The sequence below is a fragment of the Piliocolobus tephrosceles genome, chromosome 9 (genome assembly GCF_002776525.5).
Source record: "Piliocolobus tephrosceles isolate RC106 chromosome 9, ASM277652v3, whole genome shotgun sequence".
NCBI classification, from domain to species: Eukaryota; Metazoa; Chordata; class Mammalia; order Primates; family Cercopithecidae; genus Piliocolobus; species Piliocolobus tephrosceles.
Window position 1 is genome coordinate 89,906,714 of NC_045442.1, and position 19,835 is coordinate 89,926,548.

Sequence of the window (19,835 nt, forward strand, 5' to 3'; positions counted from 1 at the left end):
CTTTCTCTTTCTTTCTTTCTTTCTTTCTTTCTTTCTTTCTTTCTTTCTTTCTTTCTTTCTTTCTTTCTTTCTTTCTTTCCTTCCTTCCTTCCTTCCTTCCTTCCTTCCTTCCTTCCTTCTTTCTCCCTTTCTTTCTTTCTCTGTTGACCAGGCTGCACTACAGTGGTGCAATATGCAACCTCTGCCTCTTGGGTTCAAGCAATTCTTCTGCCTCAGTCTCCCAAGTGGCTGGGATGACAGGCATGCCCCACCATGCCTGGCTAATTTTTGTGTTTTTAGTAGAGATGGGGTTTTACCATATTGGCCAGGCTGGTCTCAAACTCCTGACCTTGTGATTCTCCTGCCTGGGTCTCCCAAAGTGCTGGGATTACAGGCATGAGCCACCGCACCTGGTCTCTTTTGGTATTTTTTAATCATGTTGCTCATTTTCTTACTGTTGAGTTTTAAAAGACTTTTGTATATTTTGGATACAAGTCCTTTATTAAATATGTATTTTGGAAATATTTTCCCCATCTCTTTCTCCCATCTTCATTCTCATAACAATTTTTAACTTTAATAAAGTCCAACTCACCAATGTTTTTCTTTCATCACTTTGCTTTTGGTTGTATCTTATTTATCTGTTTAGAGATGGAGTCTCACTCTGTCACCCAGGCTGGAGTGCAGTGGCACAATCTCAGCTCACTGCAACCTCTGCCTCCCAGGCTCAAGCAATCCTCCTCCATTAGCCTCCCAAGTAGCTGGCACCACAGATGCATACCACCACACCTGCTACTTTTTTTGTATTTTTGGTAGAGATGAATTTTCACCATGTTGCCCAGGCTGGCCTCAAACTCCTGAGTTCTAGTGTTCTGCCTGCCTCAGCTTCCCAAAATGCTGGGATTACAGGTGTAAGCTACTGCACCTGCCCTTAGCTGTATCTAAAAACACATCACCAAACCCAAGGCCATGTGGATTTTCTCCTTTGATCTTCTAGAAGTTTTATTATTATTATTATTATTATTATTATTATTATACTTTACGTTCTAGAGTACATGTGCACAACGTGCAGGTTTTTTACATATGTATACATGTGCCATGTTGGTTTGCTGCACCCATTAACTCGTCATTTCCATTAGGTATCTCTCCTAATGCTATCCCTTCCCCATCCTGCCACCCCATGACAGGCCCTGGTGTGTGATGTTCCCAGCCCCCTGTGTCCAAGTGTTCTCATTGTTCAATCCCCGCCTATGAGTGAGAACAGGTGGTGTTTCGTTTTCTGTCCTTTGTGATTCTGCATTCTACATTTAGATCTTTGATCCATTTTGAGTTTTAATTTTTGAGAAGGGTATAAAGTCTGAACTTAGATTCTTTTTTTTTGTACATAGATGTCCAGTTTTTAAGCACCACTTGTTGAAGAGACTATATTCTTTCATTTAATTGCCTTTGCTTCTTTGCCAAAGCTCAGCTGACTATATTTGTGTAGGTCAATTTCTGGGCTCACTCTTCAGAACCATTGATCAATCTGCCTGTCCTGTTCTTTCACTAATGCCATGCTATCTCAATTATTTAGCTGCTGGATAGTAAGTCTTAAATTTGGGTAGTGTCAGTCCTCTGAGTTGTCATTCTTCAGCATTTTGACTACTCTGAGTCTTTTGCCTCTTCATATAGGCTTTAGAATAAATGTGTTGATATCCTCAAAATAACCTGCTAGAATTTTGATTGGAACTGTGTTGAATCTATAGATCAAGAAAGGGAGTATTAACATCTTAACAATACTGAGTCTTGCTATCCTTGCACATGAAATATCTATCAATTTATTTAGGTTTTCTTTGATTTCTTTCATTAAAGTTTTGAAGTTTTCCTCATATAGATCCTGTACATATTTTGTTTACTTTATGCTTACATATTTGATTTTGGAGGTGCTCATGTAAATAGCATTGCATTTGAAATTTCAAATTCCAATATTTTTTCATTACTAGTATATAGGAAAGCAAATAACTTTTAATATTAACCTTATGAAAATGGTGTAGATTTGTGTCCTCACTCAAATCTCATGTTTAATTGTAATCCCCAGTGTAGGAGGAGGAGCCCAGGGGGAGGTGGTTGGATCATGGTGGAGGATTTCTCCCTTGCCATTCTTGCGATAGTGAGTTCTCACCAGATCTGATTGTTTAAAAGTATGTAGCACCTCCCCTTTTGCTCTTTCTTCCTCCTGCTCCAGCCATGTAAGACATACCACCTCCTTCTTAACCTTCTGCCATGATTGTAAGTTTCCTGAGGCTTCCTCAGCCATGCTTCCTGTGCAACCTGCAGAATTGTGAGCCAACTAAACCTCTTTTCTTTTTAAATTACCTGGTCTCAAGTAGTTCTTCACAGCCATGCAAGAACAGACTAATACAGAAAATTGGTACTGGGAAGTGTTTGGACGAATGGAGGCAAGATGGCGCACTTCCGGGTTCTTCATCACCAACTTTTCCCACACACGCGAAAATGTAGCCGGCGCCTGGGAAGGTGAAGATCAACCGGGCATGCGCCAGGTGATGTCAATCTGAAGAGACCAAGATTTACCTGGTCGCACCTATGGAACGTCCCCTGACATGCCCGTGCCCCACCTATTGCCCTCCCACTCCCAGAAAAGCCGCTCCTGGTGAGTGCGCCACACAGACTTCCTCAGCCCCCACTCCTGTCGGGACTGCATTAGGAACTCCGCCCGAGGACTCCACCGGACGACTCTCTCGGCCTCCTTTGCCAGAGACCGACAGACCTCACTCTCCACACCTTCTTCCCTGAAGCTAGGTGACCAAAAAATAAATTTGCAGTTTTGCTCCTGGCCTTGCCTACTCATTGGTTCTTTTGTACTCACTCTGGTGGTCTTAGAAAAACAAATCAGTTGGTGCTGAAACCTGGGAGGAGACCCCTCCTCAGGCCTCTAAGGGTTGAGGAACCTCCTCCTGCTTCCATGCCGTGGACGGACCAGGACCTGAGACCCGCTTCCCTCACTCTCACAGCCTCTCTGGGGTAAGTGCCCTTGTCTCCTCTTTACCTCCCTCGGCCAAAAATCCTGCACAGGTCCGAGGCCCACTTTTGAGCCACCAAGTGGCTCGGGAGACCCGTTCAGGACGGAGACGTCTGCCTGAAGGTAATCTCCACCTTGGCTCCAAGAGCCTCCAGTCTGTCTCTGGTGGTTCCAAAGGACGCTTTGAAGCCAGGCAGAGATCCACTTCCATTTCCATTGTGTCCATTGTGTGTCGGTAAAGAGGAAACAAATGGGAAACCCCCAGTCCAAATTTCCAAAGGGCACCCCCTTAGGGTGCCTACTAGCCAGTTTAAAAACCTTACAGTTCGAACAAGACCTTAGGAGGAAGCGGTTAATTTTCCTTTCCACTGTGGTGTGGCCCCAATACAAACTAGATAATCAGGCTCAGTGGCCACCAGAGGGCACCCTAGACTGCAATGTTCTGATTGACCTCAGCAATTTCTGCCAGCAGCTAGGCAAGTGGTCCGAAATTAATTACATACAAGGCTTTTAGGCCTTACGCTCTCGTCCCGACCTGTGTAGCCAGTGCTCTTTGGCCCAGGTTACGCTAGCCAAGGACGCCGGCTCACAGGAACCCAAAAAAGAGGAGTCTTCATTCCTTTCTGTTCAGCCGGAGGTCCTAGGGTTTCCTTCCGCCTCTGCACCCTCACTGCCGCCCTACATTCCTCCTCCTCCCCCTGTCCAGACTTCTTCCTCCTCCTTATCTACTAGTAATCCACTTGGTCCCGTGCCTCCTTTGGGGCCCCCAACTGGCTGTCTTGAGTCCCCTATCTCTGCACACACCCGCTCTAAGTGCCCTGCTGATGCCCCCACTCCTGCCCCACACCCTCCTACAGTGTTAGCGCCTTTGTGAGAGGTAGCTAGGGCGGAGGGGATAGTCAGAGTACATGTCCCTTTTTCACTGGCCGACCTTTCCAAAATTGAGAAGCGCTTAGGGGATTTCTCAGCTAATCCTACTATATACATAAAGGCATTTAGATACCTTTGTCAGGTCTATGACTTAACTTGGCATGACCTCCAGGTTATCCTAACCTCTACCCTAAACACTGAGGAGCAAGAGTGCATCCTAGCGGCTGCCAGGCAGCATGCCAACCAACTATATTTAACTGATGCCGCCATTCCACTAGGGAAGCAAGCAGTCCCCTCGGCAGACCCAGAATGGGACTATCAAGCAGGCCAGCCTGGGCGCCGTAGGCGAGACATAATGGTCCAGTGTTTGCTGGCTGGTATGCAAGCAGCCTCAAACAAAACTGTAAATTTTAACAAATTAAAAGAAATTATTCAAAATCCGGAAGAAAATCCAGCCGCATTCTTAAATAGGCTGACTGAGGCTCTAGCCCAATATACCCCGTTAGATCCAGCCTCCCCCACAGGGGCCACCTTTTTGGCGTCTTATTTCATTTCTCAATCAGCTCCTGACATTCTTAAAAAACTTCAAAAGGTAGAGGATGGCCCTCAGACACCAATACAAGACCTAGTTAAATTAGCCTTTAAGGTCTATAACTCCAGAGAGGAGACGGCTGAGGCACAGCGGCAGGCTTACCTCAAACAGAAGGTACAGCTCCTAGCAGAGGCTTTACAGCCCAGTTGTAACCCCAGATCAGAGAGCACACACCCCGCAGATTCCAAGGCTACAAAAGGAGCCTGCTATAAGTGCGGCAAGGCAGGACACTATGCCAACAGGTGTCCACAAGGTCCCCAAGCCCCAATGCAGCCTTGCTATAAATGCAAGGCGTCAGGACATTGGGCCAGTGAATGTCCTAACCCTCGTCCACCAGCAACCCCCTGCCCTGCTTGCCAACAGGAAAGACACTGGAAGTCTGATTGCCCCACCCTGAGAACAGGTGCCACGCCTCAACGTGACCCCCTTTCCCAGGATCCTGGGAGCTCCTTCCAGCTCCTATATCTGGACGACGACGACTGAAGGTGCCGAGACTTGGGGACCCCCATCACCCTCGCCGAGCTGCAGGTAACTCTCCTGGTAGCGGGTAAGACAATTAAATTTTTAATCGACAGCGGGGCTACCTATTCCATTTTGCTGTCCTTCTCTGGACCTAGCCTTCCATCCAATATCTCTGTAGTAGGAATAAATGGAAAGCCATCCACTCCACGAAAAACTCCCCTCCTTAATTGCTGCCTGGCCAACAACTACTTTGCGCACTTGTTCCTCATTATACCCTCATGCCCTACCCCCTTACTAGGCCGAGACATCTTAAGCACCTTAAAGGCCTCCATATCCATTCCCACCAACTCATCCACTCCCCTTCAATCCCCTCATGACCTGTTGCTCATGCTTTGTGCAGGCACACACGCTCCTCTTATGTCACCCCCACCCCCCATCTTCCCTATTTCTGTACACCCTCAAGTGTGGGACACCTCCACTCCGGTCATAGCGGCCCATCACCCACCAGTTCTTGTCAAGCTCAAAGATCCCACTCGTTTCCCAAACTGCCCCCAATTCTCTCTCTCTCCCCGACACATCTACAAGGTTTAAAGCCAATTATCACTCGACTACTTAGCCAACATATTCTTGTCCGCACACATTCCCCCTGTAACACTCCAATACTTCCAGTTAAGAAGGCAGATGGAACGTATAGGTTAGTACAGGATCTTCGGCTGGTCAATGAAGCTATCCATCCAACGCATCCTGTAGTTCCCAACCTTTACACCCTTCTGTCCCATATCCCCACCAATTCTACTTATTTTACTGTGCTAGACCTTAAGGATGCTTTCTTTACCATCCCCCTACACACAAACTGCCAGTTCCTTTTTGCTTTCACATGGGAAGACCCAGACACACATACCTCCACTCAACTGACATGGACAGTCTTCCCACAAGGGTTCCAGGACAGCCCCCATTTCTTCGGTCAGGCCTTAGCAAAAGACCTTGCCTCCTGCCCTCTCACTAATAGCAAAGTTCTGCAGTATGTAGATGATCTCCTAATCTGTAGCCCTACCAAACAAGACTCTCTTCTAGACACTGCAACTTTCCTCAACCATTTATGCGCACTAGGTTACAGAGTATCTAAACACAAGTCCCAAATTTCTTGCCAAACCGTCATATACTTAGGAAATGAAATCACCCCAACAACCCAGTCACTAACTACCAACCACATGGACCTAATACGAAACCTTCTTCCCCCTCAAGATGCAAAAGAAGTTCAATCCTTCCTAGGTCTAATAGGTTTCTTCAGACATTGGATCCCCAATTTTGGAATCTTAGCCAAACCTTTATATGCCGCAGTTAAAGAAACCCCACCTGGGCCTTTGTCCAACCCCAAGTTAATCTTGACTCATTTCACCCGCTTAAAAGCTTGCCTTCTCTCACAACCTACTCTCTCACTGCCTGATTTCCAGCATCCCTTCCAACTCTTTACAGATGAAAGGCAGAAAGTGGCAGTTGGTCTTTTAGCCCAGCCTGTTGGCAGCACCCACCGCCCTGTGGCCTATTTATCCAAACAACTAGACCCAACTGTACAAGGCTGGCAACCCTGTCTGCATGCGTTAGCACCGGCAGCCTGCCTGACCCAGGAAGCAAAAAAGCTCATTAGAGGCAGTAATCTAACAGTCCTCTCCACACACCATCTTCAGGATCTCATCTCTCATAAAAGTATTAGCCACTTAACTCCATCCCAGCTCCAACTTTTCCATCTCTTATTCATAGAAGACCCCACTGTTACTTTAGAAGTTTGCTCCTCTCTAAATCCAGCCACTTTACTGCCAGACCCTCTTAAACCACCCCATACTAAACATTCTTGTCCTGAGGTCCTGGAGGCTCAACCCCCCAGCCACGTACACTTGCATGACCGGCCCCTTCAGAATGCACAACTAACCCTATTTGTGGATGGCAGCTCCTTTATCAACCCTTAAGGAAACAGACAGGCAGGATATGCAGTAGTTACCTCCTCCACTGTTTTAGAGGCAAAACCCCTACCACAAGGGACCACATCACAGCAGGCAGAACTCACTGCACTAACCAAGGCACTCCTCCTATCAAAAGGAAAAACAGTAAACATATACACAGATTCTAAATATACTTTTCTAATCGCACCCACCCATTCAGTCATCTGGAAAGAGAGAGGGTTTTTAACCACCGGCGGTACCCCTATTATTAACAAAAACCAAATACTAAAACTATTAGATGCATTGTCGGCACCTTCCAAGGTAGCCATTATACATTGTAAAGGTCACCAAACTTCATCTAACCCGGTAGCAGCTGGCAACAATTTTGCTGACGTCACTGCCAAGTCAGCTGCTGGATTTTCCACCCCTAAGCCTCCTTCTGTCTGTTTTCTCTCCCCCTAGTATGCCCCTAATTACACTCAGGAAGAAAAGGCTAAGCTATTACAAAATCCAACAGCCAAACTAACTACAGATGACTGGATATAAATTAATAACAAATTAGTTATTCCTGAAACACAACTCCATACCATTCTAACAGACATACATAATTCTTTACATATAGGATCCAAAGCCTTATACAATTTTCTAAATCCCCTCCTCCACTGTCCAACACTACAAAAACACTTACTTACAATCAACCAGCAGTGCTCTACCTGCCTAAAGGCAAATCTTCAAGGGGCATTGCATAATCCCCATCCCAGCCACCAACTCAGAGGACACCAACCAGATGAAGATTGGCAAATTGATTTCACACATATGCCAAGACATAAAAAAATTCAAATGCCTCTTAACCCTTGTGGACACCTTTTCAGGGTGGATAGAGGCCTATCCCACCACAGGAGAAACCGCTAACATTGTTGCCTCAATACTCACTGAACATATTATCCCTAGGTTTGGCCTCCAAGTCACTCTTCAATCCGACAACGGTCCAGCATTCATCTCCAAGGTAGTCCAACAGGTGGCAGCCCTCCTACACATCACCTGGAAACTCCACATCCCTTATAGACCTCAGTCTTCTGGTAAGGTGGAAAAGGCTAACGGACTCATCAAACAACAGCTCACCAAACTCTCAATCAAAACCCAGCAGTTGTGGATTCAAGAAATCCCTCGCATCACCTTCAACCAAATGCTTCTTCATCCATACATCCAAATACCAACCATAGGCCCCGACCTTAATGACGCCCCTTAACAGCAGGAAGTAGCCAGACAGACCATGGCGCCCCCTTATCACTATTATCAATAAAAGGTTGGACCGTTGGGACGAATGGAGGCAAGATGGCGCACTTCCAGGTTCTTCATCACAAACTTTTCCCGCGCACGTGAAAATGTAGCCGGCGCCTGGGAAGGTGCAGATCAACCGGGCATGTGCCAGGTGATGTCAATCCGAAGAGACCAAGATTTACCTGGTCGCACCTACAGAATGCCCCCCGACACGCCTGTGCCCTGCCTATTGCCCTCCCACTCCCAGAAAAGCCGCTCCTGGCGAGCGAGCCGCGTGGACTTCCTCACCCCCCACTCCTGTTGGGACTGTATCAGGAACTCCGCCTGAGAGCTCCACCGGGCAACTCTCTTGGCCTCCTTTGCCGGAGGCTGACAGACCTCACTCTCCACACCTTCTTCCCTGAAGCTAGGTGACCAAAAAATAAATTTGCAGTTTTGCTCCTGGCCTTGCCTACTAGCTGGTTCTTTTGTACTTGCTCTGGTGGTCTTAGAAAAACAAATCAGGAAGTAGAGCATTGCTATACAGATACCTGAAAATGTGGAAGCAGCTTTGGAAGTGAGTAATGGGCAGAGTTTGGAACAGTTTGGAGAGCTTTGAAGAAGACAGGAAGGCCTGGGCGCAGTGGCTCATTCCTGCAATCCCAGCACTTTGGGAGGCTGAGGCAGGCATATCACAAGGTCAGGAGATTGAGACCATTCTGGCTAACATGGTGAAACCCCACCTCTACTAAAAATACACACATGCATGCACACACACACACAAATTAGCCAGGTGTGGTGGCATGTGCCTGTAGTCCCAGTTACTTGGGAGGGGCTGAGGCAGGAGAATTGCTTGAACTCAGGAGGCAGAGTGGTGAAAGTGGGCATCTCTTCTTCCAGATCTTAGAGGAAAGGCTTTCAGTTTTTTTCCCATTCAGCAAGATACTACTTGTGGGTGTGCCTCACATGGCTTTTATTGTGTTGAAGTATGTTTCTTCTATACCCTGTTTTGTTAAGAGTTTTTACAATAAAATGTTGAATTTTATCAAATGCTTTACAGCATCAATTCACATTATTATAAATTCTGTCGTTCATTCATTGATATGATGATCACATTGATTTGCATTAGGATGCACCATCCTTCCATTCCTGGCATAAATTCCACTTGGTCATTATCAATAATTTTCAATATTGTGGACTTTGTTTTGCCTGTAAATTTTCTTGAGGATTTTTGCATCAATTTTCTTTTGGGATATTGGCCTGTAGTTTTCTTTTTTTAATGGGTCTTTGGTTTAAGTATGAGGCATTGAAATATTCCTCCCTCCTCTACTTTTTTGGAATAGTTTGAGTAGGATTGTTACTAGTTCTTCTGTAAATATTTGATAAAATAAAGCAGTGAAGCTATTGCTTCCAGGATTTTCTTTGTTGATACTTTTTTATTAAGGCTTTTATCTCATTACTTGTTATTGGTCGGTTCAGGTTTTGAATTTCTTCATGGTTCAATCTTGGTAGGTTGAACTACTACAAGAAAACATTGGGGAAATTCTCCAGGACATTAGACTGGGGAAAGATTTCTTAAGCAATATCCCATAAGCAGAGACAACCAAAGCAAAAGTGAACAAATGGGATCTCATTAAGTAAAAAGCTTCTGCACAGCAAAAGAGACAATCAACAAAGAGAAAATCCACAAAATGGGGAAACATATTTGCAAACTATCCATTTGACAAGGGATTAATAACCAGAATATATAAAAAGCTCAAACAACGGTATAGAGAAAAATCTAATAATCTGATTTTAAAATGGGCAAAAAATCTTAATAGACATTTCTTAAAAGAGGAAATACAGAAGTCTAATAGACTCAAGAAAAGGTGATCAACATCACTGATTATCAGAGAAATGCAAATCAAAACTATGGGGAGACATCATCTCACTCTGGTTAAAATGGGTTTTAGTCAAAAGACAGGTGATAACAAATGCTGGTGAGGATATGGAAAAAAGCAAACCCTTGCATACTGTTGGTGGGAATGTAAATTAGTGTAACCACTATGGAGAACAATTTTGAGGTTCCTCAAAAAACTAAAAATGGAGCTACCATATGATCCAGCCATCTCATTGCTAGGTATATACACAAAAAAGAAAATAGATATATTGAAGAGATAGCTGCACTCCTATGTTTATTGCATTACTATTCACAATATCCAAGATGTGGAAGCAACCTAAGTGTCCATCAACAGATTAATGGATAAAGAAAATGTGCATATATACAATGGAGTACTATTCAGCCATAACAAAGAATGAGATTCTCTTATTAGTGACAACATGGAATGGTGCTGGATGACATTATTTTGAGTGAAATAAGTCAGCCACAGAAAGATAAACTGCACGTTCACACTCATTTTGGGGAGCTAAACATTAAAGCAATTAAACTCATGAAGATTGAGTAGAATGGTTGTTACTTGAGACTGGGAAGTGCAGTCGATGGGGGGAAGTGAGGATAGTTAATAGGTACAAAATACAGTTACAATGAATAATATCTACTATTTGATAGCACAACAGGGTAACTACAGTCAGCAATAGTTTTTTTGTACATTTTAAAATAACTGCTTGAAACTGAATTGTTTATAATACAAATAAATGACAAATGTTTGAGATAATGAATATCCCATTTACCCTGATGTGATTATTATGCATTATATGTTTGTATCAAAATATCCCAGGTACCCCATAAATACATATGCCTACTATGTACCCATAAAAACTGAAAAAGACTCATAGACGGTGACATCTGGGGATTGCCCTAATACAATAGTGGGTTCTGGCTGATCATCCCACAGGGAAGCCACTCAGCAGCCACACAGTTCCCCTTACAACCACACCCCTAGTAATCAGCTTTGTTAGTGTATAAACCTTAAAATATGTGCAGACAATATCACAAGTCATACAGGAAATGGAAAGCAAGTCCACAGTGAGGTATAACACCATACCCATTAAAATAGCTATTATAATGCAAAGAAACAAAAGATGGAAAATAACCATCTGGTACACAGATTATGTTACATCTGGTCATATGTACTAAAGAAGAGGGAGAGAACTCAAGACCCCAGAACAAGAGAGAAGTCCAGGCCAGGCTCTGGGCAGTAACTAGTCATGTGGACTCTGAACAATTATCTCATCCTTCATGGCCTCAATTTCCACATCTGTGAAATAAAGGGTCTAGCCAGGAGACACATTACAGCATTCTACATGTAACTGAAGAAATTGTGTCATGGATAAGTGAGGGAGGGTAATTAATGGAATTGCCTCTAGAGGGTGAATAATTCACAGAATTGCCTCCAGTTTCTCCAGAGCTTTCAAAAGAGGGGGTGAAGACTTGTTGGATGCCAGTTGTCTTCCAGGGATCCCAGAGAGTTGGTCTAGGGAGGCAGTGCTTTACTGTGTTATAGAAGAGGAATTAATCACACTGATTGCTTACTCTGTACTTTTGCTTAATGATACAATATAAACAAACGCAATTAGAATTAATTTTAAAGCAATCAAAGCGCCTTAAAGTTATTAAAGCTCCTGAAGAATTAAACATTACATGCATATATAGAATTATTATACTAGGCACAATTAATGATTTGATTTATAGATTTTTTATATAGGTTTGATATGCAATAAGTCTAGGGGTATAAAAATTGATAAAATCTGTCCTCTAATAAGCAGTGGTTTCTACCTTTTTCTTAAAAAATAAATTATTATGTCAAAATGGTAAAAAATGAATATTTTAAAATAAAAAATTATCAACATATACTATCATTTTGCCTACTGAATTTTAATTTATCCTCAAAGTTTCAAAAAAAAAAAAAAAAAACTTCCTCATGCAAAGTTTCCCCATATCCCTAATTAGGACGAATTATTGAAGCATCCTGGGTGATTTCCTGAACATTTTCAATCCTTCAATTATTCAGGTACAGTTTAATGGTACCTGAGAACAATTATATACTGAGACTGTGCTCAACTGACAAAGGCCACCAAAGAGCTTATACAGGGGCACACCTGTATTCTCACATCAGCTCCCAAGTCTCCAGAGGGAAAAGGACAGGACATGATGAATCAGCTCTATTTTTACTGTATTATGCTTGGAATGATTGTTATGGAAACACAGAAGACAGATAAATCAACCTTGCCTGGAAAACTGGAAAAAGGTTCAAACAGGAGGCAATTTAGGCCAATATGTGCCAAGAACTCATTGATTCTTACAGGAGTAAGATATTACCAGACAGACAAGTGAGAAGACAAAGCCTTTCTAGAAATAGAAATGGTAAGCAAAAGAACCAAGAAGTGGAAGTTGAAGGCCACCTCTGGGTGCTTTGTGACCAGAGCCCATTTGGCAGTGGGAAGATTTGTGCTCTATACTAAGGACATTCTCTGTAATGACAATCTACCCTGTTGTACTAATAATTTAAGAGCATTTATATGAATATATACAATTCAGGGAAAGATAAAGAGAAAAACTTGCTATCAACTCTGTGTAGGTATGGAAAATTGTATCAAAGGAACAGTTTCAGCTACATTTCTTTGTCTAGAAAGTTTCATTTAAAAATGTAGTCTACAAACTTGAGCCTCAATTTTTGGCAATAAACTAAAAAATGCTACACAAACCATCACAGAATTCACTTTGTCCTTGCAGGAAAGAAAAAAGAAGAAAACAAACCTCCATACAAGAGGGGGTCTAAAAGAACTCTCCAAACCTCCATGATTTTGCAGGAGACAAGATAAGGATAATCACCTGCAGCACCTGAACCCATCGAGATTAACCAAATTTACTGAGGCTCCAGAGGAAGGTCTTCAGGACTCAGACATTAGTTATAGATAAGAAGTTAATCACTTATGTCTTCAGATAGCCCCTGTTCCATGTTTAGAGAGAGATCTTTGAGAACCCATCTTCATACATTTGAGAACAGGGTCACTGAGAGGGAGTCTCTGAGGTCACAGAGTGTATTAGTTCATTTTCACACTGCTATGAAGAAATGCCCAAGACTGGGTGATTTATAAAGGAAAGAAGTTTAATTGATTCACAGTTCCACATGGCTGGGGTGGCCTCAGGAAACTTATAATCATGGTGGAAGGGGAAGCAAACACCTCCTTCTTCACATGGCAGCAGGAGAGAGAAGTGCAAAACGAAGAGGGGCAAGGCCACTTATAAAACCATCAGATCTCGTGGGAACTCATTCAGTTTCACGAGAACAGCCTGTGGGAACCACTCCCATGATGTCATCAGCTTCCACGAGGTCCCTCCCCCAAAACGTGGGGATCACAATTCAAAATTACATTTGAGTGCAGACATAGAGCCAGACCATATTACAGAGCCAGAAGAGCTGAACAGTGGGCACTTAGTAAATGTTCATTCAACCAAACCCCTGCACAAGGCTGGCTTCATAGAGGTGCCACCTGTGCAATGGCAAAAGCCCCATACTCAGAGGGGACCTGAACTTGATTTAATGCTATGTTGTCACTGCCTTCAAATTATTAACAATTTTTGAACAACAGACTCCATTTTCAGTTCACACAGGGTCCTGCAAATTATGTACCCAGTCCTGCCCCTGAAACAAAGATATGGTTTGCTCATGAAGAGGCTCCCTCAACCCTTCCCTGCCCATCTCACTCCAAGATGTCCTAAGTAAAGGGGAACACAGAACTAGGAGAAGGTAGTAGTTGATGATGATCTTGGAGGTCCCACCTGATCATGGCTGGCGATGCATATGTGTGGGTGGGAGAATTTGGTTGCTATCTCCTGGCAGCCTCCATCCCATGCACAAGGCCTGCACTTTGCCTGTCTGTCCCCCTACGTCTCCCACCTGATTCAGACCAGGAGTGCGGATGGAGGAGGGGAGGCACTGGACCAGTGTTCCTTGTCCCAGCTGGAGTTCCCTGTTGATCGGGTAGATTTGGCTCCTCTGACTACTCATACCCCATCCCCATTAGGACAGGAGTTGGTGAAGGCAACAGGGTGGGAGGTTTAATTAGTAGCCAGGGCCAGGTAGCAGACAGTGGGGCAAAGATCAGGCTGACTTTTCCTGCTACAGATCTGCTCTCTAGAAGAGGCATTCATGGACTGGCTTAGGCTGTGGCTTGGCTGTTTTAGGAATATTCTTAACCCTTGCTGAGTCACTGCTGTCATCAGACTTCTCCCCCAGGGCACAGAGCACCAGACTGTTCCCCTTCCCTGTCCCCTCCTCCCCAGTCCCTGCTTTCCTCTCTGCAGCTGAGAAGGTCAGAGTTTTCTCAGGGGTGGGGAAAGTTTCTGACAAGGAAAACTCCCGGGTCCCTGAGCCCTCTTCTTGGTCCTGCCCTGTAACTTCTCCCTCTTCATCACAGCTCTGAACTCAGCCAAGTGGCAGAATGGGCCTCATCTCAGCCCTTCTTCTTATCTTATAAAATTGGAACCTCAGACTCTCTCATCTGAAAACAGCTGATCTGCATCCCAAGGGTAAGATGGGAAGCTGTAGTCCTGACTTCCAACCTGTGGCAGAGCAGGAACCCCTGCCCTCCTGCCTTTTATGCCCCATTAGGGGCAAGTTTCCATAGCCAGAGCCCCTCATGGGGTTCCCTCTGCCTGGTTTTTCCTCCATTCCAGGTCCTTCCCAGAGTCTGGCTTCTTGGAAAAGCCTAGGCCAGGATATAGGCATTACCTGTGTAAGGCCAAGGGGAGTCCCACTGTGGGCCGGGGGGCTCAACATCAGTATATCTGAAATTCAAGCCATACAGGGGAAAGAGATCTTGGCTCAGTGTCAAGGGTTTCTGTGTCCATGTTGGACTTGCCTGAGCTGGGAGGTGTTGCAGGAAGTCAGGGACCCTGAACAGAGGGACTGGCTGAAGCCATGGCAGAACATAAATTGTGAAGATTTCATGGACATTTATGAGTTCCCCAAATTATTACTTTTATAATTTCTCACACCTGTCTTTACTGCAATCTCTGAACATAAATTGTGAAGATTTCATGGACACTTATCACCTCCTGAATTAATACCCTTGTGATTTCCTATACCTGTCTTTACTTTAATCTCTTAATCCCATCATCTTCATAAGCTGAGGAGGGTGTATGTCATCTCAGGACCCTGTGGTGATTGTGTTAGCTGCACAAATTGTTTGTAGAGGATGTGTGCTTGAACAATATGAAATATGGGCACCTTGAAAAAAGAACAGGATAGCAGCAATGTTCAGGGAACAAGAGATAACCTTAAACTCTAACTGTCAGTGAGCCAGGTGGAACAGAGCCATATTTCTCTTCTTTTAAAAGCAAACAGGAGAAATATTGCTGAATTCTTTTTCTCAGAAAGGAACATCCCTGAGAAAGAGAATGCACATCTGAGAGTAGGCCTCTAAATAGCCCCTTTGGGGGCGGCTGTCTTTTACAGTTGAAGCCGAAGGGAAGAAATAAGCCCTGGTCTCCTGTAGTGCTCTCAGGCTTATTAGGATGAGAAAATTCCTGCCTAATAAATTTTGGTCAGACAGGTTGTCTGCTCTCAAACCGTGTCTTCTGATAAGATGTTATCAATGACAAAGCATGCCCGAAACTTCAATAGCAATTTTAATTTTGCTCCATCCTGTGGTCCTGTGATCTCACCCTGCCTCCATTTGCTTTGTGATATTTTATTACCTTGTGAAGCATGTGATCTCTGTGACCCACACCCTATTCGTACACTCCCTCCCCTTTTGAAAATCACTAATAAAACTTGCTGGTTTTATGGCTCCGGGAGCATCACGGAACTTGCTGACAAGTGATGTCTCCCCCAGACACCCAGTTTTAAAATTTCTCTCTCTTGTACTCTTTCCCTTTATTTCTCAGACCAGCCGACACTTAGGGAAATAGAAAAGAACCCACGTTTAATATCGGGGGTGGGGTTTCCCCTGATATCTAGTGCACCAACGTGGTTTTTTCTTTCTTCCTAAGTGCAGTGGGAACCAGATTCCCTTTGGTAGGTGTGGAGAAATGGCATCGGTTTGGTCCACAGATACGCATGTTCGACTCCCTGACGAATGGTGAGTAGTCTGTGTATGGTCTGGGTTAACACACGGAGTATAAAAATTATACTTATCTCTTCTATATTAAACTCTGGTTAAAACAGGAAATGGTTCAAGTGCCCGTGGAAAATATGGTTGCTGTATTCAGGGCAGTGGTAAAATTCTGTCCTTGGTCTCCGGGAAAAGGAACCTTAGATGTAGACCTGTTAAGACAGGGAAGGGTCTGAGTAACCACAGAAAAGGTGGTCACTCTATTCAGGATGGTAGAAAAATACTGCCATCCTGGTTCCTGAAAAAGGAACCGTATATGTAAAAGTATGGGATCTTGTTGCAGAATTTCAGGAGCTGGTCTCAACAGGGAATTCTGTTCCCATCACTGGGGTGATTGGGCCTTGGTGCATGCCATCCTAATACCTCCTCAACTTTCCTCTCCCACATGGCCTTCGTTATCTGATCAGCCTCTCCCTTAGACTACTCCTCCCCCACCTAAGGATGCTGAAAATTCAATGTCTAACTCTGGTGACTTTGGCTTAATGTTACTGCCTGATGATCTTACTTCTTTTCATGAAGAGCCAGTACTTGAAGCTCCCTCAGCCACAACTCACACAGCCCAGGACCACAGATATGCTAATTCTTCCCTCTTCAAACCTTTGCAGCATTTGCCTCCGGGCATCACCTAAAGGCTCTGGGACCAAACTACAATTTACCTGTAATTCTTCAAGCCTTCCCCCATTCACTTCAGCCCGTCACCCTCCTGTCGTTTCAGTTCCTCAACTGGTCTGCATCGATATGTGCCACTCAATCTTACTTTTTTGTTTTTTTTTTGGGTTATACTTTAACTTCTAGGGTACATGTGCACAAAGTGCAGGTTTATTACATATGTACACATGTGCCATGTTGGTGTGCTGCACCCATTAACATGTCATTTACATTAGGTATATCTCCTAATGCTATTTCTTCCCCCCCAACTCCCCACAATAGGCCCCTGTGTGTGATGTTTCCCTTCCTGTGTCCAAGTGATCTCATTTTTCAATTCCCACCTATGAGGGAGAACATGCAGTATTTGGTTTTCTGTTGTTGGGATAGTTTGCTGAGAATGATGGTTTCCAGCTGCATCCATGTCCCTACAAAGGACACAAACTCATCCTTTTTTATGGCTGCATAGTATTCCATGGTGTATATGTGCCACATTTTCTTAATCCAGTCTGTCACTGATGGACATTTGGGTTGATTCCAAGTCTTTGCTATTGTGAATAGTGCCGCAGTAAACATATGTGTGCATGTGTCTTTATAGCAGCATGATTTATAATCCTTTGAGTATATACTCAGTAATGGGATGGCTGGGTAAAATGGCATTTCTAGTTCTAGATCCTTGAGGAATTGCCACACTGCTTTCCACAATGGTTGAACTAGTTTATAGTCCCACCAACAGTGTAAAAGTGTTCCTATTTCTCCACATCCTCTCCAGCACCTGTTTTTTCCTGACTTTTTAATGATTGCCATTCTAACTGGTGTGAGATGGTATCTCATTGTGGTTTGGATTTGCATTTCTCTGATGGCAAGTGATGATGAGCATTTTTTCATGTGTCTATTGGCTGTATGAATGTCTTCTTTTGAGAAATGTCTGTTCATATCCTTTGCCCACTTTTTGATGGGGTTGTTTGCTTTTTTCTTGTAAATTTGTTTGAGTTCTTTGTAGGTTCTGGATATTAACCCTTTGTCAGATGAGTAGATTGCAAAGATTTTCTCCCATTCTGTAGGTTGCCTGTTCACTCTGATGGTAGTTTCTTTTGCTGTGCAGAAGCTCATTAGTTTAATTAGATCCCATTTGTCAATGTTGGCTTTTGTTGCCATTGCTTTTGGTGTTTTAGACATGAAGTCCTTGCCCATGCCTGTGTACTGAATGGTATTACCTAGGTTTTCTTCTAGGGATTTTATGGTTTTAGGTCTAACATTTAAGTCTCTAATCCATCTTGAATTAATTTTTGTATAAGGAGTAAGGAAAAGATCCAGTTTCAGCTTTCTACTTATGGCTAGCCAATTTTCCCAGCACCATTTATTAAATAGGGAATCCTTTCCCCATTTCTTGTTTTTGTCAGGTTTGTCAAAGATCAGATGGCTGGAGATGTGTGGTATTATTTCTGAGGACTCTGTTCTGTTCCATTGGTCTATATCTCTGTTTTGGTACCAGTACCATGCTGTTTTGGTTACTGTAGCCTTGTAGTGTAGTTTGAAGTCAGGTAGCGTGACGCCTCCAGCTTTGTTCTTTTGACTTAGGATTGTCTTGGCAATATGGGCTCTTTTTTGGTTCCATATGAACTTTAAAGCAGTTTTTTCCAATTCTGTGAAGAAACTCATTGGTAGCTTGATGGGGATGGCATTGAATCTATAAATTACCTTGGGCAGTATGGCCATTTTCACGATATTGATTCTTCCTATCCATGAGCATGGTATGTTTTTCCATTTGTTTGTGTCCTCTTTTATTTCACTGAGCAGTGGTTTGTAGTTCTCCTTGAAGAGGTCCTTCATATCCCTTCTAAGTTGGATTCCTAGATATTTTATTCTCTTCGAAGCTATTGTGAATGGGAGTTCATTCATGATTTGGCTCTCTGTCTGTTATTGGTGTATAGGAATGCTTGTGATTTTTGCACATTGATTTTGTATCTTGAGACTTTGCAGAAGTTGCTTATCAGCTTAAGGAGATTTTGGACTGAGATGATGGGGTTTTCTAAATATACAATCATGTTATCTGCAAACAGGGACAATTTGACTTCCTCTTTTCCTAACTGAATACCCTCTATTTCTTTCTCTTGCCTGATTGTCTTAGCCAGACCTTCCAACACTATGTTGAATAGGAGCAGAGAGGGCATCCCTGTCGTGTGCCAGTTTTCAAAGGGAATGCTTCCAGTTTTTGCCCATTCAGTATGATATTAGCTGTGGGTTTGTCATAAATAGCTCTTATTATTTTGAGATACGTTCCATCAATACCAAATTTATTGAGCGTTTTTAGCACAAAGGGCTGTTGAATTTTGTCAAAGGTCTTTCCTGCATCTATTGAGACAATCATGTGGTTTTTGTCTTTGCTTCTGTTTATATGCTGGATTACGTTTATTGATTTGCATATGTTGAACCAGCTTTGCATTCCAGGGATGAAGCCCAGTTGATCATGGTGGATAAGCTTTTTGATACGCTGCTGGATTCGGTTTGCCAGTATTTTATTGAGGATTTTTGCATCGATGTTCATCAGGAGTATTGGTCTAAAATTCTCTTTTTTTGTTGTGTCTCTGCGAGGCTTTGGTATCAGGATGATGTTGGAATCTTACTTTTTAAAAAGAATTTAAGGATGCTTGTACTCAGTATCGCCCTACTTCTCCTTATGTTAAAATGGTATTGCAGACTTTTTGTATGGAGGTCACTTTACTTCCTTTAGATTGGTACGTTTTGGCAAAAGCTGTTCTGACCCCATCTCAGCATTTACAATTTTGTACTTGGTGGTCCGAAGAGGTCTGTCTGCAGGTTCAGCTATGTCAGACTCTAATTACTCAGGTTCAGCTCACAGGTTCTGATAATTTCTCTGATACTTATGCCCAATTAGGCTTTGATACTCTTACCACAAAACAAGTAACAAAGGTGTGTATGAGAGCTTGGGATAAGTTTCGGGCCCCAGGCCAAGCTCCTGTTTCTTTTACTACTGTTAAACAAACTGAAT